At 46.8% G+C, this 27,564-nt stretch overlaps 41 non-coding genes across 41 annotated transcripts; all 41 read left to right on the top strand.

The window, feature by feature from the left end:
- The first annotated feature begins 450 nt into the window (after positions 1–450).
- Positions 451–569, top strand: LOC130816387 (5S ribosomal RNA). Its single transcript, XR_009042923.1, has one exon. It is a non-coding gene; the product is annotated as a 5S ribosomal RNA (ribosomal RNA).
- A 551-nt stretch (positions 570–1,120) lies between these two features.
- On the top strand, positions 1,121–1,239 carry LOC130816386 (5S ribosomal RNA). The gene has a single exon (XR_009042922.1). It is a non-coding gene; the product is annotated as a 5S ribosomal RNA (ribosomal RNA).
- Positions 1,240–1,790: 551 nt separating this feature from the next.
- Positions 1,791–1,909, top strand: LOC130816336 (5S ribosomal RNA). The gene has a single exon (XR_009042876.1). It is a non-coding gene; the product is annotated as a 5S ribosomal RNA (ribosomal RNA).
- A 558-nt stretch (positions 1,910–2,467) lies between these two features.
- Positions 2,468–2,586, top strand: LOC130816385 (5S ribosomal RNA). The gene has a single exon (XR_009042921.1). It is a non-coding gene; the product is annotated as a 5S ribosomal RNA (ribosomal RNA).
- A 551-nt stretch (positions 2,587–3,137) lies between these two features.
- LOC130816335 (5S ribosomal RNA) lies at positions 3,138–3,256 on the top strand. The gene has a single exon (XR_009042875.1). It is a non-coding gene; the product is annotated as a 5S ribosomal RNA (ribosomal RNA).
- A 558-nt stretch (positions 3,257–3,814) lies between these two features.
- On the top strand, positions 3,815–3,933 carry LOC130816516 (5S ribosomal RNA). Its single transcript, XR_009043045.1, has one exon. It is a non-coding gene; the product is annotated as a 5S ribosomal RNA (ribosomal RNA).
- Positions 3,934–4,484: 551 nt separating this feature from the next.
- Positions 4,485–4,603, top strand: LOC130816961 (5S ribosomal RNA). Its single transcript, XR_009043491.1, has one exon. It is a non-coding gene; the product is annotated as a 5S ribosomal RNA (ribosomal RNA).
- A 558-nt stretch (positions 4,604–5,161) lies between these two features.
- LOC130816384 (5S ribosomal RNA) lies at positions 5,162–5,280 on the top strand. The gene has a single exon (XR_009042920.1). It is a non-coding gene; the product is annotated as a 5S ribosomal RNA (ribosomal RNA).
- Positions 5,281–5,831: 551 nt separating this feature from the next.
- On the top strand, positions 5,832–5,950 carry LOC130816960 (5S ribosomal RNA). Its single transcript, XR_009043490.1, has one exon. It is a non-coding gene; the product is annotated as a 5S ribosomal RNA (ribosomal RNA).
- A 557-nt stretch (positions 5,951–6,507) lies between these two features.
- On the top strand, positions 6,508–6,626 carry LOC130816382 (5S ribosomal RNA). The gene has a single exon (XR_009042919.1). It is a non-coding gene; the product is annotated as a 5S ribosomal RNA (ribosomal RNA).
- Positions 6,627–7,177: 551 nt separating this feature from the next.
- LOC130816333 (5S ribosomal RNA) lies at positions 7,178–7,296 on the top strand. Its single transcript, XR_009042874.1, has one exon. It is a non-coding gene; the product is annotated as a 5S ribosomal RNA (ribosomal RNA).
- A 558-nt stretch (positions 7,297–7,854) lies between these two features.
- LOC130816515 (5S ribosomal RNA) lies at positions 7,855–7,973 on the top strand. Its single transcript, XR_009043044.1, has one exon. It is a non-coding gene; the product is annotated as a 5S ribosomal RNA (ribosomal RNA).
- A 551-nt stretch (positions 7,974–8,524) lies between these two features.
- Positions 8,525–8,643, top strand: LOC130816959 (5S ribosomal RNA). The gene has a single exon (XR_009043489.1). It is a non-coding gene; the product is annotated as a 5S ribosomal RNA (ribosomal RNA).
- A 558-nt stretch (positions 8,644–9,201) lies between these two features.
- LOC130816380 (5S ribosomal RNA) lies at positions 9,202–9,320 on the top strand. The gene has a single exon (XR_009042917.1). It is a non-coding gene; the product is annotated as a 5S ribosomal RNA (ribosomal RNA).
- Positions 9,321–9,871: 551 nt separating this feature from the next.
- On the top strand, positions 9,872–9,990 carry LOC130816957 (5S ribosomal RNA). Its single transcript, XR_009043487.1, has one exon. It is a non-coding gene; the product is annotated as a 5S ribosomal RNA (ribosomal RNA).
- Positions 9,991–10,547: 557 nt separating this feature from the next.
- LOC130816956 (5S ribosomal RNA) lies at positions 10,548–10,666 on the top strand. The gene has a single exon (XR_009043486.1). It is a non-coding gene; the product is annotated as a 5S ribosomal RNA (ribosomal RNA).
- Positions 10,667–11,224: 558 nt separating this feature from the next.
- LOC130816379 (5S ribosomal RNA) lies at positions 11,225–11,343 on the top strand. The gene has a single exon (XR_009042916.1). It is a non-coding gene; the product is annotated as a 5S ribosomal RNA (ribosomal RNA).
- A 551-nt stretch (positions 11,344–11,894) lies between these two features.
- On the top strand, positions 11,895–12,013 carry LOC130816955 (5S ribosomal RNA). The gene has a single exon (XR_009043485.1). It is a non-coding gene; the product is annotated as a 5S ribosomal RNA (ribosomal RNA).
- Positions 12,014–12,571: 558 nt separating this feature from the next.
- On the top strand, positions 12,572–12,690 carry LOC130816378 (5S ribosomal RNA). The gene has a single exon (XR_009042915.1). It is a non-coding gene; the product is annotated as a 5S ribosomal RNA (ribosomal RNA).
- Positions 12,691–13,241: 551 nt separating this feature from the next.
- On the top strand, positions 13,242–13,360 carry LOC130816353 (5S ribosomal RNA). The gene has a single exon (XR_009042892.1). It is a non-coding gene; the product is annotated as a 5S ribosomal RNA (ribosomal RNA).
- A 551-nt stretch (positions 13,361–13,911) lies between these two features.
- LOC130816355 (5S ribosomal RNA) lies at positions 13,912–14,030 on the top strand. Its single transcript, XR_009042894.1, has one exon. It is a non-coding gene; the product is annotated as a 5S ribosomal RNA (ribosomal RNA).
- A 558-nt stretch (positions 14,031–14,588) lies between these two features.
- Positions 14,589–14,707, top strand: LOC130816649 (5S ribosomal RNA). The gene has a single exon (XR_009043187.1). It is a non-coding gene; the product is annotated as a 5S ribosomal RNA (ribosomal RNA).
- A 551-nt stretch (positions 14,708–15,258) lies between these two features.
- On the top strand, positions 15,259–15,377 carry LOC130816954 (5S ribosomal RNA). Its single transcript, XR_009043484.1, has one exon. It is a non-coding gene; the product is annotated as a 5S ribosomal RNA (ribosomal RNA).
- A 557-nt stretch (positions 15,378–15,934) lies between these two features.
- On the top strand, positions 15,935–16,053 carry LOC130816953 (5S ribosomal RNA). The gene has a single exon (XR_009043483.1). It is a non-coding gene; the product is annotated as a 5S ribosomal RNA (ribosomal RNA).
- Positions 16,054–16,609: 556 nt separating this feature from the next.
- Positions 16,610–16,728, top strand: LOC130816377 (5S ribosomal RNA). Its single transcript, XR_009042914.1, has one exon. It is a non-coding gene; the product is annotated as a 5S ribosomal RNA (ribosomal RNA).
- A 551-nt stretch (positions 16,729–17,279) lies between these two features.
- Positions 17,280–17,398, top strand: LOC130816376 (5S ribosomal RNA). The gene has a single exon (XR_009042913.1). It is a non-coding gene; the product is annotated as a 5S ribosomal RNA (ribosomal RNA).
- Positions 17,399–17,949: 551 nt separating this feature from the next.
- LOC130816375 (5S ribosomal RNA) lies at positions 17,950–18,068 on the top strand. Its single transcript, XR_009042912.1, has one exon. It is a non-coding gene; the product is annotated as a 5S ribosomal RNA (ribosomal RNA).
- A 551-nt stretch (positions 18,069–18,619) lies between these two features.
- On the top strand, positions 18,620–18,738 carry LOC130816374 (5S ribosomal RNA). The gene has a single exon (XR_009042911.1). It is a non-coding gene; the product is annotated as a 5S ribosomal RNA (ribosomal RNA).
- A 551-nt stretch (positions 18,739–19,289) lies between these two features.
- Positions 19,290–19,408, top strand: LOC130816951 (5S ribosomal RNA). The gene has a single exon (XR_009043481.1). It is a non-coding gene; the product is annotated as a 5S ribosomal RNA (ribosomal RNA).
- A 557-nt stretch (positions 19,409–19,965) lies between these two features.
- Positions 19,966–20,084, top strand: LOC130816373 (5S ribosomal RNA). Its single transcript, XR_009042910.1, has one exon. It is a non-coding gene; the product is annotated as a 5S ribosomal RNA (ribosomal RNA).
- A 551-nt stretch (positions 20,085–20,635) lies between these two features.
- LOC130816950 (5S ribosomal RNA) lies at positions 20,636–20,754 on the top strand. Its single transcript, XR_009043480.1, has one exon. It is a non-coding gene; the product is annotated as a 5S ribosomal RNA (ribosomal RNA).
- A 557-nt stretch (positions 20,755–21,311) lies between these two features.
- On the top strand, positions 21,312–21,430 carry LOC130816949 (5S ribosomal RNA). The gene has a single exon (XR_009043479.1). It is a non-coding gene; the product is annotated as a 5S ribosomal RNA (ribosomal RNA).
- Positions 21,431–21,988: 558 nt separating this feature from the next.
- Positions 21,989–22,107, top strand: LOC130816371 (5S ribosomal RNA). Its single transcript, XR_009042909.1, has one exon. It is a non-coding gene; the product is annotated as a 5S ribosomal RNA (ribosomal RNA).
- A 551-nt stretch (positions 22,108–22,658) lies between these two features.
- On the top strand, positions 22,659–22,777 carry LOC130816370 (5S ribosomal RNA). Its single transcript, XR_009042908.1, has one exon. It is a non-coding gene; the product is annotated as a 5S ribosomal RNA (ribosomal RNA).
- Positions 22,778–23,328: 551 nt separating this feature from the next.
- Positions 23,329–23,447, top strand: LOC130816947 (5S ribosomal RNA). Its single transcript, XR_009043478.1, has one exon. It is a non-coding gene; the product is annotated as a 5S ribosomal RNA (ribosomal RNA).
- Positions 23,448–24,004: 557 nt separating this feature from the next.
- LOC130816946 (5S ribosomal RNA) lies at positions 24,005–24,123 on the top strand. The gene has a single exon (XR_009043477.1). It is a non-coding gene; the product is annotated as a 5S ribosomal RNA (ribosomal RNA).
- Positions 24,124–24,684: 561 nt separating this feature from the next.
- Positions 24,685–24,803, top strand: LOC130816368 (5S ribosomal RNA). Its single transcript, XR_009042906.1, has one exon. It is a non-coding gene; the product is annotated as a 5S ribosomal RNA (ribosomal RNA).
- Positions 24,804–25,354: 551 nt separating this feature from the next.
- Positions 25,355–25,473, top strand: LOC130816367 (5S ribosomal RNA). The gene has a single exon (XR_009042905.1). It is a non-coding gene; the product is annotated as a 5S ribosomal RNA (ribosomal RNA).
- Positions 25,474–26,024: 551 nt separating this feature from the next.
- Positions 26,025–26,143, top strand: LOC130816944 (5S ribosomal RNA). The gene has a single exon (XR_009043475.1). It is a non-coding gene; the product is annotated as a 5S ribosomal RNA (ribosomal RNA).
- Positions 26,144–26,702: 559 nt separating this feature from the next.
- On the top strand, positions 26,703–26,821 carry LOC130816943 (5S ribosomal RNA). Its single transcript, XR_009043474.1, has one exon. It is a non-coding gene; the product is annotated as a 5S ribosomal RNA (ribosomal RNA).
- Positions 26,822–27,378: 557 nt separating this feature from the next.
- Positions 27,379–27,497, top strand: LOC130816365 (5S ribosomal RNA). The gene has a single exon (XR_009042904.1). It is a non-coding gene; the product is annotated as a 5S ribosomal RNA (ribosomal RNA).
- Positions 27,498–27,564: the final 67 nt, after the last annotated feature.

Here is a 27,564-nt window from a genome sequence, read left to right as displayed (position 1 = left end):
AATTTTATTTATAAAAATATAACTCGCAACCGGGTCCCGACCTCGAATTTACGGGCACTCGAATGTAAGGACCCGTTGACGCGGGTCGATGCGCATACGAACGAATTGTTCGAAAGAGGCGTGCATCGGTGCGTTCGTGTAAGCGGAAATTGCACCGGACCCGTCGGAACTCCCCGCGGAAGCGTGCCTGGCATGGATGGCCTCTTGATTTCCAAGTGTTGCGCGGATTTCATAAACATTTTGTCTTTTTTTTGTTGCGAGTTCACCTTGCTTTTACAGACGGCGGACTCTTTTGGGAATGGGACAATACCGGGAGGGTGAAAAACAGTATTTTGGAAGAAGAAGGCTCGAAAGAGGGGTCTCGGTTGCGAGTTTACGAGCTTTGGAATGCTCTGGGTTTTTTTTTTGGTCGGCAATGCGCATGTATACAAATTGTTACGGTGAATGAACGGGTGCGATCATACCAGCACTAATGCACCGGATCCCATCAGAACTCCGCAGTTAAGCGTGCTTGGGCGAGAGTAGTACTAGGATGGGTGACCTCCTGGGAAGTCCTCGTGTTGCACACCTTTTTCCCTTCTTTTTTTTTTATCGTTTTCATTTGCGAATTCTTTCCGCTCCACTTGAGCAAAAGGAATTTCGGTGATTATAGTAATATACTCTTTGGAAGTAATTTTATTTATAAAAATATAACTCGCAACCGGGTCCCGACCTCGAATTTACGGGCACTCGAAGGTAAGGACCAGTTGACGCGGGTCGATGCGCATACGAACGAATTGTTCGAAAGAGGCGTGCATCGGTGCGTTCGTGTAAGCGGAAATTGCACCGGACCCGTCGGAACTCCCCGCGGAAGCGTGCCTGGCATGGATGGCCTCTTGATTTCCAAGTGTTGCGCGGATTTCATAAACATTTTGTCTTTTTTTTGTTTCGAGTTCACCTTGCTTTTACAGACGGCGGACTCTTTTGGGAATGGGACAATACCGGGAGGGTGAAAAACAGTATTTTGGAAGAAGAAGGCTCGAAAGAGGGGTCTCGGTTGCGAGTTTACGAGCTTTGGAATGCTCTGGGTTTTTTTTTGTTCGGCAATGCGCATGTATACAAATTGTTACGGTGAATGAACGGGTGCGATCATACCAGCACTAATGCACCGGATCCCATCAGAACTCCGCAGTTAAGCGTGCTTGGGCGAGAGTAGTACTAGGATGGGTGACCTCCTGGGAAGTCCTCGTGTTGCACACCTTTTTCCCTTCTTTTTTTTTTATCGTTTTCATTTGCGAATTCTTTCCGCTCCACTTGAGCAAAAGGAATTTCGGTGATTATAGTAATATACTCTTTGGAAGTAATTTTATTTATAAAAATATAACTCGCAACCGGGTCCCGACCTCGAATTTACGGGCACTCGAAGGTAAGGACCAGTTGACGCGGGTCGATGCGCATACGAACGAATTGTTCGAAAGAGGCGTGCATCGGTGCGTTCGTGTAAGCGGAAATTGCACCGGACCCGTCGGAACTCCCCGCGGAAGCGTGCCTGGCATGGATGGCCTCTTGATTTCCAAGTGTTGCGCGGATTTCATAAACATTTTGTCTTTTTTTTGTTGCGAGTTCACCTTGCTTTTACAGACGGCGGACTCTTTTGGGAATGGGACAATACCGGGAGGGTGAAAAACAGTATTTTGGAAGAAGAAGGCTCGAAAGAGGGGTCTCGGTTGCGAGTTTACGAGCTTTGGAATGCTCTGGGTTTTTTTTTGTTCGGCAATGCGCATGTATACAAATTGTTACGGTGAATGAACGGGTGCGATCATACCAGCACTAATGCACCGGATCCCATCAGAACTCCGCAGTTAAACGTGCTTGGGCGAGAGTAGTACTAGGATGGGTGACCTCCTGGGAAGTCCTCGTGTTGCACCCCTTTTTCCCTTCTTTTTTTTTTTTTTTTATCGTTTTCATTTGCGAATTCTTTCCGCTCCACTTGAGCAAAAGGAATTTCTGTGATTATAGTAATATACTCTTTGGAAGTAATTTTATTTATAAAAATATAACTCGCAACCGGGTCCCGACCTCGAATTTACGGGCACTCGAATGTAAGGACCCGTTGACGCGGGTCGATGCGCATACGAACGAATTGTTCGAAAGAGGCGTGCATCGGTGCGTTCGTGTAAGCGGAAATTGCACCGGACCCGTCGGAACTCCCCGCGGAAGCGTGCCTGGCATGGATGGCCTCTTGATTTCCAAGTGTTGCGCGGATTTCATAAACATTTTGTCTTTTTTTTGTTGCGAGTTCACCTTGCTTTTACAGACGGCGGACTCTTTTGGGAATGGGACAATACCGGGAGGGTGAAAAACAGTATTTTGGAAGAAGAAGGCTCGAAAGAGGGGTCTCGGTTGCGAGTTTACGAGCTTTGGAATGCTCTGGGTTTTTTTTTTGGTCGGCAATGCGCATGTATACAAATTGTTACGGTGAATGAACGGGTGCGATCATACCAGCACTAATGCACCGGATCCCATCAGAACTCCGCAGTTAAGCGTGCTTGGGCGAGAGTAGTACTAGGATGGGTGACCTCCTGGGAAGTCCTCGTGTTGCACACCTTTTTCCCTTCTTTTTTTTTTATCGTTTTCATTTGCGAATTCTTTCCGCTCCACTTGAGCAAAAGGAATTTCGGTGATTATAGTAATATACTCTTTGGAAGTAATTTTATTTATAAAAATATAACTCGCAACCGGGTCCCGACCTCGAATTTACGGGCACTCGAAGGTAAGGACCAGTTGACGCGGGTCGATGCGCATACGAACGAATTGTTCGAAAGAGGCGTGCATCGGTGCGTTCGTGTAAGCGGAAATTGCACCGGACCCGTCGGAACTCCCCGCGGAAGCGTGCCTGGCATGGATGGCCTCTTGATTTCCAAGTGTTGCGCGGATTTCATAAACATTTTGTCTTTTTTTTGTTGCGAGTTCACCTTGCTTTTACAGACGGCGGACTCTTTTGGGAATGGGACAATACCGGGAGGGTGAAAAACAGTATTTTGGAAGAAGAAGGCTCGAAAGAGGGGTCTCGGTTGCGAGTTTACGAGCTTTGGAATGCTCTGGGTTTTTTTTTGTTCGGCAATGCGCATGTATACAAATTGTTACGGTGAATGAACGGGTGCGATCATACCAGCACTAATGCACCGGATCCCATCAGAACTCCGCAGTTAAACGTGCTTGGGCGAGAGTAGTACTAGGATGGGTGACCTCCTGGGAAGTCCTCGTGTTGCACCCCTTTTTCCCTTCTTTTTTTTTTTTTTTTATCGTTTTCATTTGCGAATTCTTTCCGCTCCACTTGAGCAAAAGGAATTTCTGTGATTATAGTAATATACTCTTTGGAAGTAATTTTATTTATAAAAATATAACTCGCAACCGGGTCCCGACCTCGAATTTACGGGCACTCGAATGTAAGGACCCGTTGACGCGGGTCGATGCGCATACGAACGAATTGTTCGAAAGAGGCGTGCATCGGTGCGTTCGTGTAAGCGGAAATTGCACCGGACCCGTCGGAACTCCCCGCGGAAGCGTGCCTGGCATGGATGGCCTCTTGATTTCCAAGTGTTGCGCGGATTTCATAAACATTTTGTCTTTTTTTTGTTGCGAGTTCACCTTGCTTTTACAGACGGCGGACTCTTTTGGGAATGGGACAATACCGGGAGGGTGAAAAACAGTATTTTGGAAGAAGAAGGCTCGAAAGAGGGGTCTCGGTTGCGAGTTTACGAGCTTTGGAATGCTCTGGGTTTTTTTTTTGGTCGGCAATGCGCATGTATACAAATTGTTACGGTGAATGAACGGGTGCGATCATACCAGCACTAATGCACCGGATCCCATCAGAACTCCGCAGTTAAGCGTGCTTGGGCGAGAATAGTACTAGGATGGGTGACCTCCTGGGAAGTCCTCGTGTTGCACACCTTTTTCCCTTCTTTTTTTTTTATCGTTTTCATTTGCGAATTCTTTCCGCTCCACTTGAGCAAAAGGAATTTCGGTGATTATAGTAATATACTCTTTGGAAGTAATTTTATTTATAAAAATATAACTCGCAACCGGGTCCCGACCTCGAATTTACGGGCACTCGAAGGTAAGGACCAGTTGACGCGGGTCGATGCGCATACGAACGAATTGTTCGAAAGAGGCGTGCATCGGTGCGTTCGTGTAAGCGGAAATTGCACCGGACCCGTCGGAACTCCCCGCGGAAGCGTGCCTGGCATGGATGGCCTCTTGATTTCCAAGTGTTGCGCGGATTTCATAAACATTTTGTCTTTTTTTTGTTGCGAGTTCACCTTGCTTTTACAGACGGCGGACTCTTTTGGGAATGGGACAATACCGGGAGGGTGAAAAACAGTATTTTGGAAGAAGAAGGCTCGAAAGAGGGGTCTCGGTTGCGAGTTTACGAGCTTTGGAATGCTCTGGGTTTTTTTTTGTTCGGCAATGCGCATGTATACAAATTGTTACGGTGAATGAACGGGTGCGATCATACCAGCACTAATGCACCGGATCCCATCAGAACTCCGCAGTTAAGCGTGCTTGGGCGAGAGTAGTACTAGGATGGGTGACCTCCTGGGAAGTCCTCGTGTTGCACCCCTTTTTCCCTTCTTTTTTTTTTTTTTTTATCGTTTTCATTTGCGAATTCTTTCCGCTCCACTTGAGCAAAAGGAATTTCTGTGATTATAGTAATATACTCTTTGGAAGTAATTTTATTTATAAAAATATAACTCGCAACCGGGTCCCGACCTCGAATTTACGGGCACTCGAATGTAAGGACCCGTTGACGCGGGTCGATGCGCATACGAACGAATTGTTCGAAAGAGGCGTGCATCGGTGCGTTCGTGTAAGCGGAAATTGCACCGGACCCGTCGGAACTCCCCGCGGAAGCGTGCCTGGCATGGATGGCCTCTTGATTTCCAAGTGTTGCGCGGATTTCATAAACATTTTGTCTTTTTTTTGTTGCGAGTTCACCTTGCTTTTACAGACGGCGGACTCTTTTGGGAATGGGACAATACCGGGAGGGTGAAAAACAGTATTTTGGAAGAAGAAGGCTCGAAAGAGGGGTCTCGGTTGCGAGTTTACGAGCTTTGGAATGCTCTGGGTTTTTTTTTTGGTCGGCAATGCGCATGTATACAAATTGTTACGGTGAATGAACGGGTGCGATCATACCAGCACTAATGCACCGGATCCCATCAGAACTCCGCAGTTAAGCGTGCTTGGGCGAGAGTAGTACTAGGATGGGTGACCTCCTGGGAAGTCCTCGTGTTGCACACCTTTTTCCCTTCTTTTTTTTTTATCGTTTTCATTTGCGAATTCTTTCCGCTCCACTTGAGCAAAAGGAATTTCGGTGATTATAGTAATATACTCTTTGGAAGTAATTTTATTTATAAAAATATAACTCGCAACCGGGTCCCGACCTCGAATTTACGGGCACTCGAAGGTAAGGACCAGTTGACGCGGGTCGATGCGCATACGAACGAATTGTTCGAAAGAGGCGTGCATCGGTGCGTTCGTGTAAGCGGAAATTGCACCGGACCCGTCGGAACTCCCCGCGGAAGCGTGCCTGGCATGGATGGCCTCTTGATTTCCAAGTGTTGCGCGGATTTCATAAACATTTTGTCTTTTTTTTGTTGCGAGTTCACCTTGCTTTTACAGACGGCGGACTCTTTTGGGAATGGGACAATACCGGGAGGGTGAAAAACAGTATTTTGGAAGAAGAAGGCTCGAAAGAGGGGTCTCGGTTGCGAGTTTACGAGCTTTGGAATGCTCTGGGTTTTTTTTTGTTCGGCAATGCGCATGTATACAAATTGTTACGGTGAATGAACGGGTGCGATCATACCAGCACTAATGCACCGGATCCCATCAGAACTCCGCAGTTAAGCGTGCTTGGGCGAGAGTAGTACTAGGATGGGTGACCTCCTGGGAAGTCCTCGTGTTGCACCCCTTTTTCCCTTCTTTTTTTTTTTTTTTTATCGTTTTCATTTGCGAATTCTTTCCGCTCCACTTGAGCAAAAGGAATTTCGGTGATTATAGTAATATACTCTTTGGAAGTAATTTTATTTATAAAAATATAACTCGCAACCGGGTCCCGACCTCGAATTTACGGGCACTCGAATGTAAGGACCCGTTGACGCGGGTCGATGCGCATACGAACGAATTGTTCGAAAGAGGCGTGCATCGGTGCGTTCGTGTAAGCGGAAATTGCACCGGACCCGTCGGAACTCCCCGCGGAAGCGTGCCTGGCATGGATGGCCTCTTGATTTCCAAGTGTTGCGCGGATTTCATAAACATTTTGTCTTTTTTTTGTTGCGAGTTCACCTTGCTTTTACAGACGGCGGACTCTTTTGGGAATGGGACAATACCGGGAGGGTGAAAAACAGTATTTTGGAAGAAGAAGGCTCGAAAGAGGGGTCTCGGTTGCGAGTTTACGAGCTTTGGAATGCTCTGGGTTTTTTTTTGTTCGGCAATGCGCATGTATACAAATTGTTACGGTGAATGAACGGGTGCGATCATACCAGCACTAATGCACCGGATCCCATCAGAACTCCGCAGTTAAGCGTGCTTGGGCGAGAGTAGTACTAGGATGGGTGACCTCCTGGGAAGTCCTCGTGTTGCACACCTTTTTCCCTTCTTTTTTTTTTATCGTTTTCATTTGCGAATTCTTTCCGCTCCACTTGAGCAAAAGGAATTTCGGTGATTATAGTAATATACTCTTTGGAAGTAATTTTATTTATAAAAATATAACTCGCAACCGGGTCCCGACCTCGAATTTACGGGCACTCGAAGGTAAGGACCAGTTGACGCGGGTCGATGCGCATACGAACGAATTGTTCGAAAGAGGCGTGCATCGGTGCGTTCGTGTAAGCGGAAATTGCACCGGACCCGTCGGAACTCCCCGCGGAAGCGTGCCTGGCATGGATGGCCTCTTGATTTCCAAGTGTTGCGCGGATTTCATAAACATTTTGTCTTTTTTTTGTTGCGAGTTCACCTTGCTTTTACAGACGGCGGACTCTTTTGGGAATGGGACAATACCGGGAGGGTGAAAAACAGTATTTTGGAAGAAGAAGGCTCGAAAGAGGGGTCTCGGTTGCGAGTTTACGAGCTTTGGAATGCTCTGGGTTTTTTTTTGTTCGGCAATGCGCATGTATACAAATTGTTACGGTGAATGAACGGGTGCGATCATACCAGCACTAATGCACCGGATCCCATCAGAACTCCGCAGTTAAACGTGCTTGGGCGAGAGTAGTACTAGGATGGGTGACCTCCTGGGAAGTCCTCGTGTTGCACCCCTTTTTCCCTTCTTTTTTTTTTTTTTTTATCGTTTTCATTTGCGAATTCTTTCCGCTCCACTTGAGCAAAAGGAATTTCTGTGATTATAGTAATATACTCTTTGGAAGTAATTTTATTTATAAAAATATAACTCGCAACCGGGTCCCGACCTCGAATTTACGGGCACTCGAATGTAAGGACCCGTTGACGCGGGTCGATGCGCATACGAACGAATTGTTCGAAAGAGGCGTGCATCGGTGCGTTCGTGTAAGCGGAAATTGCACCGGACCCGTCGGAACTCCCCGCGGAAGCGTGCCTGGCATGGATGGCCTCTTGATTTCCAAGTGTTGCGCGGATTTCATAAACATTTTGTCTTTTTTTTGTTGCGAGTTCACCTTGCTTTTACAGACGGCGGACTCTTTTGGGAATGGGACAATACCGGGAGGGTGAAAAACAGTATTTTGGAAGAAGAAGGCTCGAAAGAGGGGTCTCGGTTGCGAGTTTACGAGCTTTGGAATGCTCTGGGTTTTTTTTTTGGTCGGCAATGCGCATGTATACAAATTGTTACGGTGAATGAACGGGTGCGATCATACCAGCACTAATGCACCGGATCCCATCAGAACTCCGCAGTTAAGCGTGCTTGGGCGAGAATAGTACTAGGATGGGTGACCTCCTGGGAAGTCCTCGTGTTGCACACCTTTTTCCCTTCTTTTTTTTTTATCGTTTTCATTTGCGAATTCTTTCCGCTCCACTTGAGCAAAAGGAATTTCGGTGATTATAGTAATATACTCTTTGGAAGTAATTTTATTTATAAAAATATAACTCGCAACCGGGTCCCGACCTCGAATTTACGGGCACTCGAAGGTAAGGACCAGTTGACGCGGGTCGATGCGCATACGAACGAATTGTTCGAAAGAGGCGTGCATCGGTGCGTTCGTGTAAGCGGAAATTGCACCGGACCCGTCGGAACTCCCCGCGGAAGCGTGCCTGGCATGGATGGCCTCTTGATTTCCAAGTGTTGCGCGGATTTCATAAACATTTTGTCTTTTTTTTGTTGCGAGTTCACCTTGCTTTTACAGACGGCGGACTCTTTTGGGAATGGGACAATACCGGGAGGGTGAAAAACAGTATTTTGGAAGAAGAAGGCTCGAAAGAGGGGTCTCGGTTGCGAGTTTACGAGCTTTGGAATGCTCTGGGTTTTTTTTTGTTCGGCAATGCGCATGTATACAAATTGTTACGGTGAATGAACGGGTGCGATCATACCAGCACTAATGCACCGGATCCCATCAGAACTCCGCAGTTAAGCGTGCTTGGGCGAGAGTAGTACTAGGATGGGTGACCTCCTGGGAAGTCCTCGTGTTGCACCCCTTTTTCCCTTCTTTTTTTTTTTTTTTTATCGTTTTCATTTGCGAATTCTTTCCGCTCCACTTGAGCAAAAGGAATTTCTGTGATTATAGTAATATACTCTTTGGAAGTAATTTTATTTATAAAAATATAACTCGCAACCGGGTCCCGACCTCGAATTTACGGGCACTCGAATGTAAGGACCCGTTGACGCGGGTCGATGCGCATACGAACGAATTGTTCGAAAGAGGCGTGCATCGGTGCGTTCGTGTAAGCGGAAATTGCACCGGACCCGTCGGAACTCCCCGCGGAAGCGTGCCTGGCATGGATGGCCTCTTGATTTCCAAGTGTTGCGCGGATTTCATAAACATTTTGTCTTTTTTTTGTTGCGAGTTCACCTTGCTTTTACAGACGGCGGACTCTTTTGGGAATGGGACAATACCGGGAGGGTGAAAAACAGTATTTTGGAAGAAGAAGGCTCGAAAGAGGGGTCTCGGTTGCGAGTTTACGAGCTTTGGAATGCTCTGGGTTTTTTTTTTGGTCGGCAATGCGCATGTATACAAATTGTTACGGTGAATGAACGGGTGCGATCATACCAGCACTAATGCACCGGATCCCATCAGAACTCCGCAGTTAAGCGTGCTTGGGCGAGAGTAGTACTAGGATGGGTGACCTCCTGGGAAGTCCTCGTGTTGCACACCTTTTTCCCTTCTTTTTTTTTTATCGTTTTCATTTGCGAATTCTTTCCGCTCCACTTGAGCAAAAGGAATTTCGGTGATTATAGTAATATACTCTTTGGAAGTAATTTTATTTATAAAAATATAACTCGCAACCGGGTCCCGACCTCGAATTTACGGGCACTCGAAGGTAAGGACCAGTTGACGCGGGTCGATGCGCATACGAACGAATTGTTCGAAAGAGGCGTGCATCGGTGCGTTCGTGTAAGCGGAAATTGCACCGGACCCGTCGGAACTCCCCGCGGAAGCGTGCCTGGCATGGATGGCCTCTTGATTTCCAAGTGTTGCGCGGATTTCATAAACATTTTGTCTTTTTTTTGTTGCGAGTTCACCTTGCTTTTACAGACGGCGGACTCTTTTGGGAATGGGACAATACCGGGAGGGTGAAAAACAGTATTTTGGAAGAAGAAGGCTCGAAAGAGGGGTCTCGGTTGCGAGTTTACGAGCTTTGGAATGCTCTGGGTTTTTTTTTGTTCGGCAATGCGCATGTATACAAATTGTTACGGTGAATGAACGGGTGCGATCATACCAGCACTAATGCACCGGATCCCATCAGAACTCCGCAGTTAAGCGTGCTTGGGCGAGAGTAGTACTAGGATGGGTGACCTCCTGGGAAGTCCTCGTGTTGCACCCCTTTTTCCCTTCTTTTTTTTTTTTTTTTATCGTTTTCATTTGCGAATTCTTTCCGCTCCACTTGAGCAAAAGGAATTTCGGTGATTATAGTAATATACTCTTTGGAAGTAATTTTATTTATAAAAATATAACTCGCAACCGGGTCCCGACCTCGAATTTACGGGCACTCGAATGTAAGGACCCGTTGACGCGGGTCGATGCGCATACGAACGAATTGTTCGAAAGAGGCGTGCATCGGTGCGTTCGTGTAAGCGGAAATTGCACCGGACCCGTCGGAACTCCCCGCGGAAGCGTGCCTGGCATGGATGGCCTCTTGATTTCCAAGTGTTGCGCGGATTTCATAAACATTTTGTCTTTTTTTTGTTGCGAGTTCACCTTGCTTTTACAGACGGCGGACTCTTTTGGGAATGGGACAATACCGGGAGGGTGAAAAACAGTATTTTGGAAGAAGAAGGCTCGAAAGAGGGGTCTCGGTTGCGAGTTTACGAGCTTTGGAATGCTCTGGGTTTTTTTTTGTTCGGCAATGCGCATGTATACAAATTGTTACGGTGAATGAACGGGTGCGATCATACCAGCACTAATGCACCGGATCCCATCAGAACTCCGCAGTTAAGCGTGCTTGGGCGAGAGTAGTACTAGGATGGGTGACCTCCTGGGAAGTCCTCGTGTTGCACCCCTTTTTCCCTTCTTTTTTTTTTTTTTTTATCGTTTTCATTTGCGAATTCTTTCCGCTCCACTTGAGCAAAAGGAATTTCTGTGATTATAGTAATATACTCTTTGGAAGTAATTTTATTTATAAAAATATAACTCGCAACCGGGTCCCGACCTCGAATTTACGGGCACTCGAATGTAAGGACCCGTTGACGCGGGTCGATGCGCATACGAACGAATTGTTCGAAAGAGGCGTGCATCGGTGCGTTCGTGTAAGCGGAAATTGCACCGGACCCGTCGGAACTCCCCGCGGAAGCGTGCCTGGCATGGATGGCCTCTTGATTTCCAAGTGTTGCGCGGATTTCATAAACATTTTGTCTTTTTTTTGTTGCGAGTTCACCTTGCTTTTACAGACGGCGGACTCTTTTGGGAATGGGACAATACCGGGAGGGTGAAAAACAGTATTTTGGAAGAAGAAGGCTCGAAAGAGGGGTCTCGGTTGCGAGTTTACGAGCTTTGGAATGCTCTGGGTTTTTTTTTTGGTCGGCAATGCGCATGTATACAAATTGTTACGGTGAATGAACGGGTGCGATCATACCAGCACTAATGCACCGGATCCCATCAGAACTCCGCAGTTAAGCGTGCTTGGGCGAGAGTAGTACTAGGATGGGTGACCTCCTGGGAAGTCCTCGTGTTGCACACCTTTTTCCCTTCTTTTTTTTTTATCGTTTTCATTTGCGAATTCTTTCCGCTCCACTTGAGCAAAAGGAATTTCGGTGATTATAGTAATATACTCTTTGGAAGTAATTTTATTTATAAAAATATAACTCGCAACCGGGTCCCGACCTCGAATTTACGGGCACTCGAAGGTAAGGACCAGTTGACGCGGGTCGATGCGCATACGAACGAATTGTTCGAAAGAGGCGTGCATCGGTGCGTTCGTGTAAGCGGAAATTGCACCGGACCCGTCGGAACTCCCCGCGGAAGCGTGCCTGGCATGGATGGCCTCTTGATTTCCAAGTGTTGCGCGGATTTCATAAACATTTTGTCTTTTTTTTGTTGCGAGTTCACCTTGCTTTTACAGACGGCGGACTCTTTTGGGAATGGGACAATACCGGGAGGGTGAAAAACAGTATTTTGGAAGAAGAAGGCTCGAAAGAGGGGTCTCGGTTGCGAGTTTACGAGCTTTGGAATGCTCTGGGTTTTTTTTTGTTCGGCAATGCGCATGTATACAAATTGTTACGGTGAATGAACGGGTGCGATCATACCAGCACTAATGCACCGGATCCCATCAGAACTCCGCAGTTAAGCGTGCTTGGGCGAGAGTAGTACTAGGATGGGTGACCTCCTGGGAAGTCCTCGTGTTGCACCCCTTTTTCCCTTCTTTTTTTTTTTTTTTTATCGTTTTCATTTGCGAATTCTTTCCGCTCCACTTGAGCAAAAGGAATTTCGGTGATTATAGTAATATACTCTTTGGAAGTAATTTTATTTATAAAAATATAACTCGCAACCGGGTCCCGACCTCGAATTTACGGGCACTCGAATGTAAGGACCCGTTGACGCGGGTCGATGCGCATACGAACGAATTGTTCGAAAGAGGCGTGCATCGGTGCGTTCGTGTAAGCGGAAATTGCACCGGACCCGTCGGAACTCCCCGCGGAAGCGTGCCTGGCATGGATGGCCTCTTGATTTCCAAGTGTTGCGCGGATTTCATAAACATTTTGTCTTTTTTTTGTTGCGAGTTCACCTTGCTTTTACAGACGGCGGACTCTTTTGGGAATGGGACAATACCGGGAGGGTGAAAAACAGTATTTTGGAAGAAGAAGGCTCGAAAGAGGGGTCTCGGTTGCGAGTTTACGAGCTTTGGAATGCTCTGGGTTTTTTTTTTGGTCGGCAATGCGCATGTATACAAATTGTTACGGTGAATGAACGGGTGCGATCATACCAGCACTAATGCACCGGATCCCATCAGAACTCCGCAGTTAAGCGTGCTTGGGCGAGAGTAGTACTAGGATGGGTGACCTCCTGGGAAGTCCTCGTGTTGCACACCTTTTTCCCTTCTTTTTTTTTTATCGTTTTCATTTGCGAATTCTTTCCGCTCCACTTGAGCAAAAGGAATTTCGGTGATTATAGTAATATACTCTTTGGAAGTAATTTTATTTATAAAAATATAACTCGCAACCGGGTCCCGACCTCGAATTTACGGGCACTCGAAGGTAAGGACCAGTTGACGCGGGTCGATGCGCATACGAACGAATTGTTCGAAAGAGGCGTGCATCGGTGCGTTCGTGTAAGCGGAAATTGCACCGGACCCGTCGGAACTCCCCGCGGAAGCGTGCCTGGCATGGATGGCCTCTTGATTTCCAAGTGTTGCGCGGATTTCATAAACATTTTGTCTTTTTTTTGTTGCGAGTTCACCTTGCTTTTACAGACGGCGGACTCTTTTGGGAATGGGACAATACCGGGAGGGTGAAAAACAGTATTTTGGAAGAAGAAGGCTCGAAAGAGGGGTCTCGGTTGCGAGTTTACGAGCTTTGGAATGCTCTGGGTTTTTTTTTGTTCGGCAATGCGCATGTATACAAATTGTTACGGTGAATGAACGGGTGCGATCATACCAGCACTAATGCACCGGATCCCATCAGAACTCCGCAGTTAAGCGTGCTTGGGCGAGAGTAGTACTAGGATGGGTGACCTCCTGGGAAGTCCTCGTGTTGCATTCCTTTTTCCCTTCTTTTTTTTTTATCGTTTTCATTTGCGAATTCTTTCCGCTCCACTTGAGCAAAAGGAATTTCGGTGATTATAGTAATATACTCTTTGGAAGTAATTTTATTTATAAAAATATAACTCGCAACCGGGTCCCGACCTCGAATTTACGGGCACTCGAAGTTAAGGACCAGTTGACGCGGGTCGATGCGCATACGAACGAATTGTTCGAAAGAGGCGTGCATCGGTGCGTTCGTGTAAGCGGAAATTGCACCGGACCCGTCGGAACTCCCCGCGGAAGCGTGCCTGGCATGGATGGCCTCTTGATTTCCAAGTGTTGCGCGGATTTCATAAACATTTTGTCTTTTTTTTGTTGCGAGTTCACCTTGCTTTTACAGACGGCGGACTCTTTTGGGAATGGGACAATACCGGGAGGGTGAAAAACAGTATTTTGGAAGAAGAAGGCTCGAAAGAGGGGTCTCGGTTGCGAGTTTACGAGCTTTGGAATGCTCTGGGTTTTTTTTTGTTCGGCAATGCGCATGTATACAAATTGTTACGGTGAATGAACGGGTGCGATCATACCAGCACTAATGCACCGGATCCCATCAGAACTCCGCAGTTAAGCGTGCTTGGGCGAGAGTAGTACTAGGATGGGTGACCTCCTGTGAAGTCCTCGTGTTGCACCCCTTTTTCCCTTCTTTTTTTTTTTTTTTTATCGTTTTCATTTGCGAATTCTTTCCGCTCCACTTGAGCAAAAGGAATTTCTGTGATTATAGTAATATACTCTTTGGAAGTAATTTTATTTATAAAAATATAACTCGCAACCGGGTCCCGACCTCGAATTTACGGGCACTCGAATGTAAGGACCCGTTGACGCGGGTCGATGCGCATACGAACGAATTGTTCGAAAGAGGCGTGCATCGGTGCGTTCGTGTAAGCGGAAATTGCACCGGACCCGTCGGAACTCCCCGCGGAAGCGTGCCTGGCATGGATGGCCTCTTGATTTCCAAGTGTTGCGCGGATTTCATAAACATTTTGTCTTTTTTTTGTTGCGAGTTCACCTTGCTTTTACAGACGGCGGACTCTTTTGGGAATGGGACAATACCGGGAGGGTGAAAAACAGTATTTTGGAAGAAGAAGGCTCGAAAGAGGGGTCTCGGTTGCGAGTTTACGAGCTTTGGAATGCTCTGGGTTTTTTTTTTGGTCGGCAATGCGCATGTATACAAATTGTTACGGTGAATGAACGGGTGCGATCATACCAGCACTAATGCACCGGATCCCATCAGAACTCCGCAGTTAAGCGTGCTTGGGCGAGAGTAGTAATAGGATGGGTGACCTCCTGGGAAGTCCTCGTGTTGCACACCTTTTTCCCTTCTTTTTTTTTTATCGTTTTCATTTGCGAATTCTTTCCGCTCCACTTGAGCAAAAGGAATTTCGGTGATTATAGTAATATACTCTTTGGAAGTAATTTTATTTATAAAAATATAACTCGCAACCGGGTCCCGACCTCGAATTTACGGGCACTCGAAGGTAAGGACCAGTTGACGCGGGTCGATGCGCATACGAACGAATTGTTCGAAAGAGGCGTGCATCGGTGCGTTCGTGTAAGCGGAAATTGCACCGGACCCGTCGGAACTCCCCGCGGAAGCGTGCCTGGCATGGATGGCCTCTTGATTTCCAAGTGTTGCGCGGATTTCATAAACATTTTGTCTTTTTTTTGTTGCGAGTTCACCTTGCTTTTACAGACGGCGGACTCTTTTGGGAATGGGACAATACCGGGAGGGTGAAAAACAGTATTTTGGAAGAAGAAGGCTCGAAAGAGGGGTCTCGGTTGCGAGTTTACGAGCTTTGGAATGCTCTGGGTTTTTTTTTGTTCGGCAATGCGCATGTATACAAATTGTTACGGTGAATGAACGGGTGCGATCATACCAGCACTAATGCACCGGATCCCATCAGAACTCCGCAGTTAAGCGTGCTTGGGCGAGAGTAGTACTAGGATGGGTGACCTCCTGGGAAGTCCTCGTGTTGCACCCCTTTTTCCCTTCTTTTTTTTTTTTTTTTATCGTTTTCATTTGCGAATTCTTTCCGCTCCACTTGAGCAAAAGGAATTTCGGTGATTATAGTAATATACTCTTTGGAAGTAATTTTATTTATAAAAATATAACTCGCAACCGGGTCCCGACCTCGAATTTACGGGCACTCGAAGGTAAGGACCAGTTGACGCGGGTCGATGCGCATACGAACGAATTGTTCGAAAGAGGCGTGCATCGGTGCGTTCGTGTAAGCGGAAATTGCACCGGACCCGTCGGAACTCCCCGCGGAAGCGTGCCTGGCATGGATGGCCTCTTGATTTCCAAGTGTTGCGCGGATTTCATAAACATTTTGTCTTTTTTTTGTTGCGAGTTCACCTTGCTTTTACAGACGGCGGACTCTTTTGGGAATGGGACAATACCGGGAGGGTGAAAAACAGTATTTTGGAAGAAGAAGGCTCGAAAGAGGGGTCTCGGTTGCGAGTTTACGAGCTTTGGAATGCTCTGGGTTTTTTTTTGTTCGGCAATGCGCATGTATACAAATTGTTACGGTGAATGAACGGGTGCGATCATACCAGCACTAATGCACCGGATCCCATCAGAACTCCGCAGTTAAGCGTGCTTGGGCGAGAGTAGTACTAGGATGGGTGACCTCCTGGGAAGTCCTCGTGTTGCACCCCTTTTTCCCTTCTTTTTTTTTTTTTTTATCGTTTTCATTTGCGAATTCTTTCCGCTCCACTTGAGCAAAAGAAATTTCTGTGATTATAGTAATATACTCTTTGGAAGTAATTTTATTTATAAAAATATAACTCGCAACCGGGTCCCGACCTCGAATTTACGGGCACTCGAATGTAAGGACCCGTTGACGCGGGTCGATGCGCATACGAACGAATTGTTCGAAAGAGGCGTGCATCGGTGCGTTCGTGTAAGCGGAAATTGCACCGGACCCGTCGGAACTCCCCGCGGAAGCGTGCCTGGCATGGATGGCCTCTTGATTTCCAAGTGTTGCGCGGATTTCATAAACATTTTGTCTTTTTTTTGTTGCGAGTTCACCTTGCTTTTACAGACGGCGGACTCTTTTGGGAATGGGACAATACCGGGAGGGTGAAAAACAGTATTTTGGAAGAAGAAGGCTCGAAAGAGGGGTCTCGGTTGCGAGTTTACGAGCTTTGGAATGCTCTGGGTTTTTTTTTGTTCGGCAATGCGCATGTATACAAATTGTTACGGTGAATGAACGGGTGCGATCATACCAGCACTAATGCACCGGATCCCATCAGAACTCCGCAGTTAAGCGTGCTTGGGCGAGAGTAGTACTAGGATGGGTGACCTCCTGGGAAGTCCTCGTGTTGCACACCTTTTTCCCTTCTTTTTTTTTTATCGTTTTCATTTGCGAATTCTTTCCGCTCCACTTGAGCAAAAGGAATTTCGGTGATTATAGTAATATACTCTTTGGAAGTAATTTTATTTATAAAAATATAACTCGCAACCGGGTCCCGACCTCGAATTTACGGGCACTCGAAGGTAAGGACCAGTTGACGCGGGTCGATGCGCATACGAACGAATTGTTCGAAAGAGGCGTGCATCGGTGCGTTCGTGTAAGCGGAAATTGCACCGGACCCGTCGGAACTCCCCGCGGAAGCGTGCCTGGCATGGATGGCCTCTTGATTTCCAAGTGTTGCGCGGATTTCATAAACATTTTGTCTTTTTTTTGTTGCGAGTTCACCTTGCTTTTACAGACGGCGGACTCTTTTGGGAATGGGACAATACCGGGAGGGTGAAAAACAGTATTTTGGAAGAAGAAGGCTCGAAAGAGGGGTCTCGGTTGCGAGTTTACGAGCTTTGGAATGCTCTGGGTTTTTTTTTGTTCGGCAATGCGCATGTATACAAATTGTTACGGTGAATGAACGGGTGCGATCATACCAGCACTAATGCACCGGATCCCATCAGAACTCCGCAGTTAAGCGTGCTTGGGCGAGAGTAGTACTAGGATGGGTGACCTCCTGGGAAGTCCTCGTGTTGCACACCTTTTTCCCTTCTTTTTTTTTTATCGTTTTCATTTGCGAATTCTTTCCGCTCCACTTGAGCAAAAGGAATTTCGGTGATTATAGTAATATACTCTTTGGAAGTAATTTTATTTATAAAAATATAACTCGCAACCGGGTCCCGACCTCGAATTTACGGGCACTCGAAGGTAAGGACCAGTTGACGCGGGTCGATGCGCATACGAACGAATTGTTCGAAAGAGGCGTGCATCGGTGCGTTCGTGTAAGCGGAAATTGCACCGGACCCGTCGGAACTCCCCGCGGAAGCGTGCCTGGCATGGATGGCCTCTTGATTTCCAAGTGTTGCGCGGATTTCATAAACATTTTGTCTTTTTTTTGTTGCGAGTTCACCTTGCTTTTACAGACGGCGGACTCTTTTGGGAATGGGACAATACCGGGAGGGTGAAAAACAGTATTTTGGAAGAAGAAGGCTCGAAAGAGGGGTCTCGGTTGCGAGTTTACGAGCTTTGGAATGCTCTGGGTTTTTTTTTGTTCGGCAATGCGCATGTATACAAATTGTTACGGTGAATGAACGGGTGCGATCATACCAGCACTAATGCACCGGATCCCATCAGAACTCCGCAGTTAAGCGTGCTTGGGCGAGAGTAGTACTAGGATGGGTGACCTCCTGGGAAGTCCTCGTGTTGCACACCTTTTTCCCTTCTTTTTTTTTTATCGTTTTCATTTGCGAATTCTTTCCGCTCCACTTGAGCAAAAGGAATTTCGGTGATTATAGTAATATACTCTTTGGAAGTAATTTTATTTATAAAAATATAACTCGCAACCGGGTCCCGACCTCGAATTTACGGGCACTCGAAGGTAAGGACCAGTTGACGCGGGTCGATGCGCATACGAACGAATTGTTCGAAAGAGGCGTGCATCGGTGCGTTCGTGTAAGCGGAAATTGCACCGGACCCGTCGGAACTCCCCGCGGAAGCGTGCCTGGCATGGATGGCCTCTTGATTTCCAAGTGTTGCGCGGATTTCATAAACATTTTGTCTTTTTTTTGTTGCGAGTTCACCTTGCTTTTACAGACGGCGGACTCTTTTGGGAATGGGACAATACCGGGAGGGTGAAAAACAGTATTTTGGAAGAAGAAGGCTCGAAAGAGGGGTCTCGGTTGCGAGTTTACGAGCTTTGGAATGCTCTGGGTTTTTTTTTGTTCGGCAATGCGCATGTATACAAATTGTTGCGGTGAATGAACGGGTGCGATCATACCAGCACTAATGCACCGGATCCCATCAGAACTCCGCAGTTAAGCGTGCTTGGGCGAGAGTAGTACTAGGATGGGTGACCTCCTGGGAAGTCCTCGTGTTGCACACCTTTTTCCCTTCTTTTTTTTTTATCGTTTTCATTTGCGAATTCTTTCCGCTCCACTTGAGCAAAAGGAATTTCGGTGATTATAGTAATATACTCTTTGGAAGTAATTTTATTTATAAAAATATAACTCGCAACCGGGTCCCGACCTCGAATTTACGGGCACTCGAAGGTAAGGACCAGTTGACGCGGGTCGATGCGCATACGAACGAATTGTTCGAAAGAGGCGTGCATCGGTGCGTTCGTGTAAGCGGAAATTGCACCGGACCCGTCGGAACTCCCCGCGGAAGCGTGCCTGGCATGGATGGCCTCTTGATTTCCAAGTGTTGCGCGGATTTCATAAACATTTTGTCTTTTTTTTGTTGCGAGTTCACCTTGCTTTTACAGACGGCGGACTCTTTTGGGAATGGGACAATACCGGGAGGGTGAAAAACAGTATTTTGGAAGAAGAAGGCTCGAAAGAGGGGTCTCGGTTGCGAGTTTACGAGCTTTGGAATGCTCTGGGTTTTTTTTTGTTCGGCAATGCGCATGTATACAAATTGTTACGGTGAATGAACGGGTGCGATCATACCAGCACTAATGCACCGGATCCCATCAGAACTCCGCAGTTAAGCGTGCTTGGGCGAGAGTAGTACTAGGATGGGTGACCTCCTGGGAAGTCCTCGTGTTGCACCCCTTTTTCCCTTCTTTTTTTTTTTTTTTTATCGTTTTCATTTGCGAATTCTTTCCGCTCCACTTGAGCAAAAGGAATTTCTGTGATTATAGTAATATACTCTTTGGAAGTAATTTTATTTATAAAAATATAACTCGCAACCGGGTCCCGACCTCGAATTTACGGGCACTCGAATGTAAGGACCCGTTGACGCGGGTCGATGCGCATACGAACGAATTGTTCGAAAGAGGCGTGCATCGGTGCGTTCGTGTAAGCGGAAATTGCACCGGACCCGTCGGAACTCCCCGCGGAAGCGTGCCTGGCATGGATGGCCTCTTGATTTCCAAGTGTTGCGCGGATTTCATAAACATTTTGTCTTTTTTTTGTTGCGAGTTCACCTTGCTTTTACAGACGGCGGACTCTTTTGGGAATGGGACAATACCGGGAGGGTGAAAAACAGTATTTTGGAAGAAGAAGGCTCGAAAGAGGGGTCTCGGTTGCGAGTTTACGAGCTTTGGAATGCTCTGGGTTTTTTTTTGTTCGGCAATGCGCATGTATACAAATTGTTACGGTGAATGAACGGGTGCGATCATACCAGCACTAATGCACCGGATCCCATCAGAACTCCGCAGTTAAGCGTGCTTGGGCGAGAGTAGTACTAGGATGGGTGACCTCCTGGGAAGTCCTCGTGTTGCACACCTTTTTCCCTTCTTTTTTTTTTATCGTTTTCATTTGCGAATTCTTTCCGCTCCACTTGAGCAAAAGGAATTTCGGTGATTATAGTAATATACTCTTTGGAAGTAATTTTATTTATAAAAATATAACTCGCAACCGGGTCCCGACCTCGAATTTACGGGCACTCGAAGGTAAGGACCAGTTGACGCGGGTCGATGCGCATACGAACGAATTGTTCGAAAGAGGCGTGCATCGGTGCGTTCGTGTAAGCGGAAATTGCACCGGACCCGTTTGAACTCCCCGCGGAAGCGTGCCTGGCATGGATGGCCTCTTGATTTCCAAGTGTTGCGCGGATTTCATAAACATTTTGTCTTTTTTTTGTTGCGAGTTCACCTTGCTTTTACAGACGGCGGACTCTTTTGGGAATGGGACAATACCGGGAGGGTGAAAAACAGTATTTTGGAAGAAGAAGGCTCGAAAGAGGGGTCTCGGTTGCGAGTTTACGAGCTTTGGAATGCTCTGGGTTTTTTTTTGTTCGGCAATGCGCATGTATACAAATTGTTACGGTGAATGAACGGGTGCGATCATACCAGCACTAATGCACCGGATCCCATCAGAACTCCGCAGTTAAGCGTGCTTGGGCGAGAGTAGTACTAGGATGGGTGACCTCCTGGGAAGTCCTCGTGTTGCACCCCTTTTTCCCTTCTTTTTTTTTTTTTTTTATCGTTTTCATTTGCGAATTCTTTCCGCTCCACTTGAGCAAAAGGAATTTCTGTGATTATAGTAATATACTCTTTGGAAGTAATTTTATTTATAAAAATATAACTCGCAACCGGGTCCCGACCTCGAATTTACGGGCACTCGAATGTAAGGACCCGTTGACGCGGGTCGATGCGCATACGAACGAATTGTTCGAAAGAGGCGTGCATCGGTGCGTTCGTGTAAGCGGAAATTGCACCGGACCCGTCGGAACTCCCCGCGGAAGCGTGCCTGGCATGGATGGCCTCTTGATTTCCAAGTGTTGCGCGGATTTCATAAACATTTTGTCTTTTTTTTGTTGCGAGTTCACCTTGCTTTTACAGACGGCGGACTCTTTTGGGAATGGGACAATACCGGGAGGGTGAAAAACAGTATTTTGGAAGAAGAAGGCTCGAAAGAGGGGTCTCGGTTGCGAGTTTACGAGCTTTGGAATGCTCTGGGTTTTTTTTTGTTCGGCAATGCGCATGTATACAAATTGTTACGGTGAATGAACGGGTGCGATCATACCAGCACTAATGCACCGGATCCCATCAGAACTCCGCAGTTAAGCGTGCTTGGGCGAGAGTAGTACTAGGATGGGTGACCTCCTGGGAAGTCCTCGTGTTGCACCCCTTTTTCCCTTCTTTTTTTTTTTTTTTTATCGTTTTCATTTGCGAATTCTTTCCGCTCCACTTGAGCAAAAGGAATTTCTGTGATTATAGTAATATACTCTTTGGAAGTAATTTTATTTATAAAAATATAACTCGCAACCGGGTCCCGACCTCGAATTTACGGGCACTCGAATGTAAGGACCCGTTGACGCGGGTCGATGCGCATACGAACGAATTGTTCGAAAGAGGCGTGCATCGGTGCGTTCGTGTAAGCGGAAATTGCACCGGACCCGTCGGAACTCCCCGCGGAAGCGTGCCTGGCATGGATGGCCTCTTGATTTCCAAGTGTTGCGCGGATTTCATAAACATTTTGTCTTTTTTTTGTTGCGAGTTCACCTTGCTTTTACAGACGGCGGACTCTTTTGGGAATGGGACAATACCGGGAGGGTGAAAAACAGTATTTTGGAAGAAGAAGGCTCGAAAGAGGGGTCTCGGTTGCGAGTTTACGAGCTTTGGAATGCTCTGGGTTTTTTTTTTGGTCGGCAATGCGCATGTATACAAATTGTTACGGTGAATGAACGGGTGCGATCATACCAGCACTAATGCACCGGATCCCATCAGAACTCCGCAGTTAAGCGTGCTTGGGCGAGAGTAGTACTAGGATGGGTGACCTCCTGGGAAGTCCTCGTGTTGCACACCTTTTTCCCTTCTTTTTTTTTTATCGTTTTCATTTGCGAATTCTTTCCGCTCCACTTGAGCAAAAGGAATTTCGGTGATTATAGTAATATACTCTTTGGAAGTAATTTTATTTATAAAAATATAACTCGCAACCGGGTCCCGACCTCGAATTTACGGGCACTCGAAGGTAAGGACCAGTTGACGCGGGTCGATGCGCATACGAACGAATTGTTCGAAAGAGGCGTGCATCGGTGCGTTCGTGTAAGCGGAAATTGCACCGGACCCGTCGGAACTCCCCGCGGAAGCGTGCCTGGCATGGATGGCCTCTTGATTTCCAAGTGTTGCGCGGATTTCATAAACATTTTGTCTTTTTTTTGTTGCGAGTTCACCTTGCTTTTACAGACGGCGGACTCTTTTGGGAATGGGACAATACCGGGAGGGTGAAAAACAGTATTTTGGAAGAAGAAGGCTCGAAAGAGGGGTCTCGGTTGCGAGTTTACGAGCTTTGGAATGCTCTGGGTTTTTTTTTGTTCGGCAATGCGCATGTATACAAATTGTTACGGTGAATGAACGGGTGCGATCATACCAGCACTAATGCACCGGATCCCATCAGAACTCCGCAGTTAAGCGTGCTTGGGCGAGAGTAGTACTAGGATGGGTGACCTCCTGGGAAGTCCTCGTGTTGCACACCTTTTTCCCTTCTTTTTTTTTTATCGTTTTCATTTGCGAATTCTTTCCGCTCCACTTGAGCAAAAGGAATTTCGGTGATTATAGTAATATACTCTTTGGAAGTAATTTTATTTATAAAAATATAACTCGCAACCGGGTCCCGACCTCGAATTTACGGGCACTCGAAGGTAAGGACCAGTTGACGCGGGTCGATGCGCATACGAACGAATTGTTCGAAAGAGGCGTGCATCGGTGCGTTCGTGTAAGCGGAAATTGCACCGGACCCGTCGGAACTCCCCGCGGAAGCGTGCCTGGCATGGATGGCCTCTTGATTTCCAAGTGTTGCGCGGATTTCATAAACATTTTGTCTTTTTTTTGTTGCGAGTTCACCTTGCTTTTACAGACGGCGGACTCTTTTGGGAATGGGACAATACCGGGAGGGTGAAAAACAGTATTTTGGAAGAAGAAGGCTCGAAAGAGGGGTCTCGGTTGCGAGTTTACGAGCTTTGGAATGCTCTGGGTTTTTTTTTGTTCGGCAATGCGCATGTATACAAATTGTTACGGTGAATGAACGGGTGCGATCATACCAGCACTAATGCACCGGATCCCATCAGAACTCCGCAGTTAAGCGTGCTTGGGCGAGAGTAGTACTAGGATGGGTGACCTCCTGGGAAGTCCTCGTGTTGCACCCCTTTTTCCCTTCTTTTTTTTTTTTTTTTATCGTTTTCATTTGCGAATTCTTTCCGCTCCACTTGAGCAAAAGGAATTTCTGTGATTATAGTAATATACTCTTTGGAAGTAATTTTATTTATAAAAATATAACTCGCAACCGGGTCCCGACCTCGAATTTACGGGCACTCGAATGTAAGGACCCGTTGACGCGGGTCGATGCGCATACGAACGAATTGTTCGAAAGAGGCGTGCATCGGTGCGTTCGTGTAAGCGGAAATTGCACCGGACCCGTCGGAACTCCCCGCGGAAGCGTGCCTGGCATGGATGGCCTCTTGATTTCCAAGTGTTGCGCGGATTTCATAAACATTTTGTCTTTTTTTTGTTGCGAGTTCACCTTGCTTTTACAGACGGCGGACTCTTTTGGGAATGGGACAATACCGGGAGGGTGAAAAACAGTATTTTGGAAGAAGAAGGCTCGAAAGAGGGGTCTCGGTTGCGAGTTTACGAGCTTTGGAATGCTCTGGGTTTTTTTTTGTTCGGCAATGCGCATGTATACAAATTGTTACGGTGAATGAACGGGTGCGATCATACCAGCACTAATGCACCGGATCCCATCAGAACTCCGCAGTTAAGCGTGCTTGGGCGAGAGTAGTACTAGGATGGGTGACCTCCTGGGAAGTCCTCGTGTTGCACCCCTTTTTCCCTTCTTTTTTTTTTTTTTTTTTATCGTTTTCATTTGCGAATTCTTTCCGCTCCACTTGAGCAAAAGGAATTTCTGTGATTATAGTAATATACTCTTTGGAAGTAATTTTATTTATAAAAATATAACTCGCAACCGGGTCCCGACCTCGAATTTACGGGCACTCGAATGTAAGGACCCGTTGACGCGGGTCGATGCGCATACGAACGAATTGTTCGAAAGAGGCGTGCATCGGTGCGTTCGTGTAAGCGGAAATTGCACCGGACCCGTCGGAACTCCCCGCGGAAGCGTGCCTGGCATGGATGGCCTCTTGATTTCCAAGTGTTGCGCGGATTTCATAAACATTTTGTCTTTTTTTTGTTGCGAGTTCACCTTGCTTTTACAGACGGCGGACTCTTTTGGGAATGGGACAATACCGGGAGGGTGAAAAACAGTATTTTGGAAGAAGAAGGCTCGAAAGAGGGGTCTCGGTTGCGAGTTTACGAGCTTTGGAATGCTCTGGGTTTTTTTTTTTGGTCGGCAATGCGCATGTATACAAATTGTTACGGTGAATGAACGGGTGCGATCATACCAGCACTAATGCACCGGATCCCATCAGAACTCCGCAGTTAAGCGTGCTTGGGCGAGAGTAGTACTAGGATGGGTGACCTCCTGGGAAGTCCTCGTGTTGCACACCTTTTTCCCTTCTTTTTTTTTTATCGTTTTCATTTGCGAATTCTTTCCGCTCCACTTGAGCAAAAGGAATTTCGGTGATTATAGTAATATACTCTTTGGAAGTAATTTTATTTATAAAAATATAACTCGCAACCGGGTCCCGACCTCGAATTTACGGGCACTCGAAGGTAAGGACCAGTTGACGCGGGTCGATGCGCATACGAACGAATTGTTCGAAAGAGGCGTGCATCGGTGCGTTCGTGTAAGCGGAAATTGCACCGGACCCGTCGGAACTCCCCGCGGAAGCGTGCCTGGCATGGATGGCCTCTTGATTTCCAAGTGTTGCGCGGATTTCATAAACATTTTGTCTTTTTTTTGTTGCGAGTTCACCTTGCTTTTACAGACGGCGGACTCTTTTGGGAATGGGACAATACCGGGAGGGTGAAAAACAGTATTTTGGAAGAAGAAGGCTCGAAAGAGGGGTCTCGGTTGCGAGTTTACGAGCTTTGGAATGCTCTGGGTTTTTTTTTGTTCGGCAATGCGCATGTATACAAATTGTTACGGTGAATGAACGGGTGCGATCATACCAGCACTAATGCACCGGATCCCATCAGAACTCCGCAGTTAAGCGTGCTTGGGCGAGAGTAGTACTAGGATGGGTGACCTCCTGGGAAGTCCTCGTGTTGCACACCTTTTTCCCTTCTTTTTTTTTTATCGTTTTCATTTGCGAATTCTTTCCGCTCCACTTGAGCAAAAGGAATTTCGGTGATTATAGTAATATACTCTTTGGAAGTAATTTTATTTATAAAAATATAACTCGCAACCGGGTCCCGACCTCGAATTTACGGGCACTCGAAGGTAAGGACCAGTTGACGCGGGTCGATGCGCATACGAACGAATTGTTCGAAAGAGGCGTGCATCGGTGCGTTCGTGTAAGCGGAAATTGCACCGGACCCGTCGGAACTCCCCGCGGAAGCGTGCCTGGCATGGATGGCCTCTTGATTTCCAAGTGTTGCGCGGATTTCATAAACATTTTGTCTTTTTTTTGTTGCGAGTTCACCTTGCTTTTACAGACGGCGGACTCTTTTGGGAATGGGACAATACCGGGAGGGTGAAAAACAGTATTTTGGAAGAAGAAGGCTCGAAAGAGGGGTCTCGGTTGCGAGTTTACGAGCTTTGGAATGCTCTGGGTTTTTTTTTGTTCGGCAATGCGCATGTATACAAATTGTTACGGTGAATGAACGGGTGCGATCATACCAGCACTAATGCACCGGATCCCATCAGAACTCCGCAGTTAAGCGTGCTTGGGCGAGAGTAGTACTAGGATGGGTGACCTCCTGGGAAGTCCTCGTGTTGCACCCCTTTTTCCCTTCTTTTTTTTTTTTTTTTTTATCGTTTTCATTTGCGAATTCTTTCCGCTCCACTTGAGCAAAAGGAATTTCTGTGATTATAGTAATATACTCTTTGGAAGTAATTTTATTTATAAAAATATAACTCGCAACCGGGTCCCGACCTCGAATTTACGGGCACTCGAATGTAAGGACCCGTTGACGCGGGTCGATGCGCATACGAACGAATTGTTCGAAAGAGGCGTGCATCGGTGCGTTCGTGTAAGCGGAAATTGCACCGGACCCGTCGGAACTCCCCGCGGAAGCGTGCCTGGCATGGATGGCCTCTTGATTTCCAAGTGTTGCGCGGATTTCATAAACATTTTGTCTTTTTTTTGTTGCGAGTTCACCTTGCTTTTACAGACGGCGGACTCTTTTGGGAATGGGACAATACCGGGAGGGTGAAAAACAGTATTTTGGAAGAAGAAGGCTCGAAAGAGGGGTCTCGGTTGCGAGTTTACGAGCTTTGGAATGCTCTGGGTTTTTTTTTGTTCGGCAATGCGCATGTATACAAATTGTTACGGTGAATGAACGGGTGCGATCATACCAGCACTAATGCACCGGATCCCATCAGAACTCCGCAGTTAAGCGTGCTTGGGCGAGAGTAGTACTAGGATGGGTGACCTCCTGGGAAGTCCTCGTGTTGCACCCCTTTTTCCCTTCTTTTTTTTTTTTTTTTATCGTTTTCATTTGCGAATTCTTTCCGCTCCACTTGAGCAAAAGGAATTTCTGTGATTATAGTAATATACTCTTTGGAAGTAATTTTATTTATAAAAATATAACTCGCAACCGGGTCCCGACCTCGAATTTACGGGCACTCGAATGTAAGGACCCGTTGACGCGGGTCGATGCGCATACGAACGAATTGTTCGAAAGAGGCGTGCATCGGTGCGTTCGTGTAAGCGGAAATTGCACCGGACCCGTCGGAACTCCCCGCGGAAGCGTGCCTGGCATGGATGGCCTCTTGATTTCCAAGTGTTGCGCGGATTTCATAAACATTTTGTCTTTTTTTTGTTGCGAGTTCACCTTGCTTTTACAGACGGCGGACTCTTTTGGGAATGGGACAATACCGGGAGGGTGAAAAACAGTATTTTGGAAGAAGAAGGCTCGAAAGAGGGGTCTCGGTTGCGAGTTTACGAGCTTTGGAATGCTCTGGGTTTTTTTTTGGTCGGCAATGCGCATGTATACAAATTGTTACGGTGAATGAACGGGTGCGATCATACCAGCACTAATGCACCGGATCCCATCAGAACTCCGCAGTTAAGCGTGCTTGGGCGAGAGTAGTACTAGGATGGGTGACCTCCTGGGAAGTCCTCGTGTTGCACACCTTTTTCCCTTCTTTTTTTTTTATCGTTTTCATTTGCGAATTCTTTCCGCTCCACTTGAGCAAAAGGA

The sequence above is a fragment of the Amaranthus tricolor genome, chromosome 6 (genome assembly GCF_026212465.1).
Source record: "Amaranthus tricolor cultivar Red isolate AtriRed21 chromosome 6, ASM2621246v1, whole genome shotgun sequence".
Classification (NCBI taxonomy): domain Eukaryota; kingdom Viridiplantae; phylum Streptophyta; class Magnoliopsida; order Caryophyllales; family Amaranthaceae; genus Amaranthus; species Amaranthus tricolor.
The sequence above is the reverse complement of the archived record's forward strand: the minus strand, read 5'-3'. Positions and strand labels throughout refer to the sequence as shown.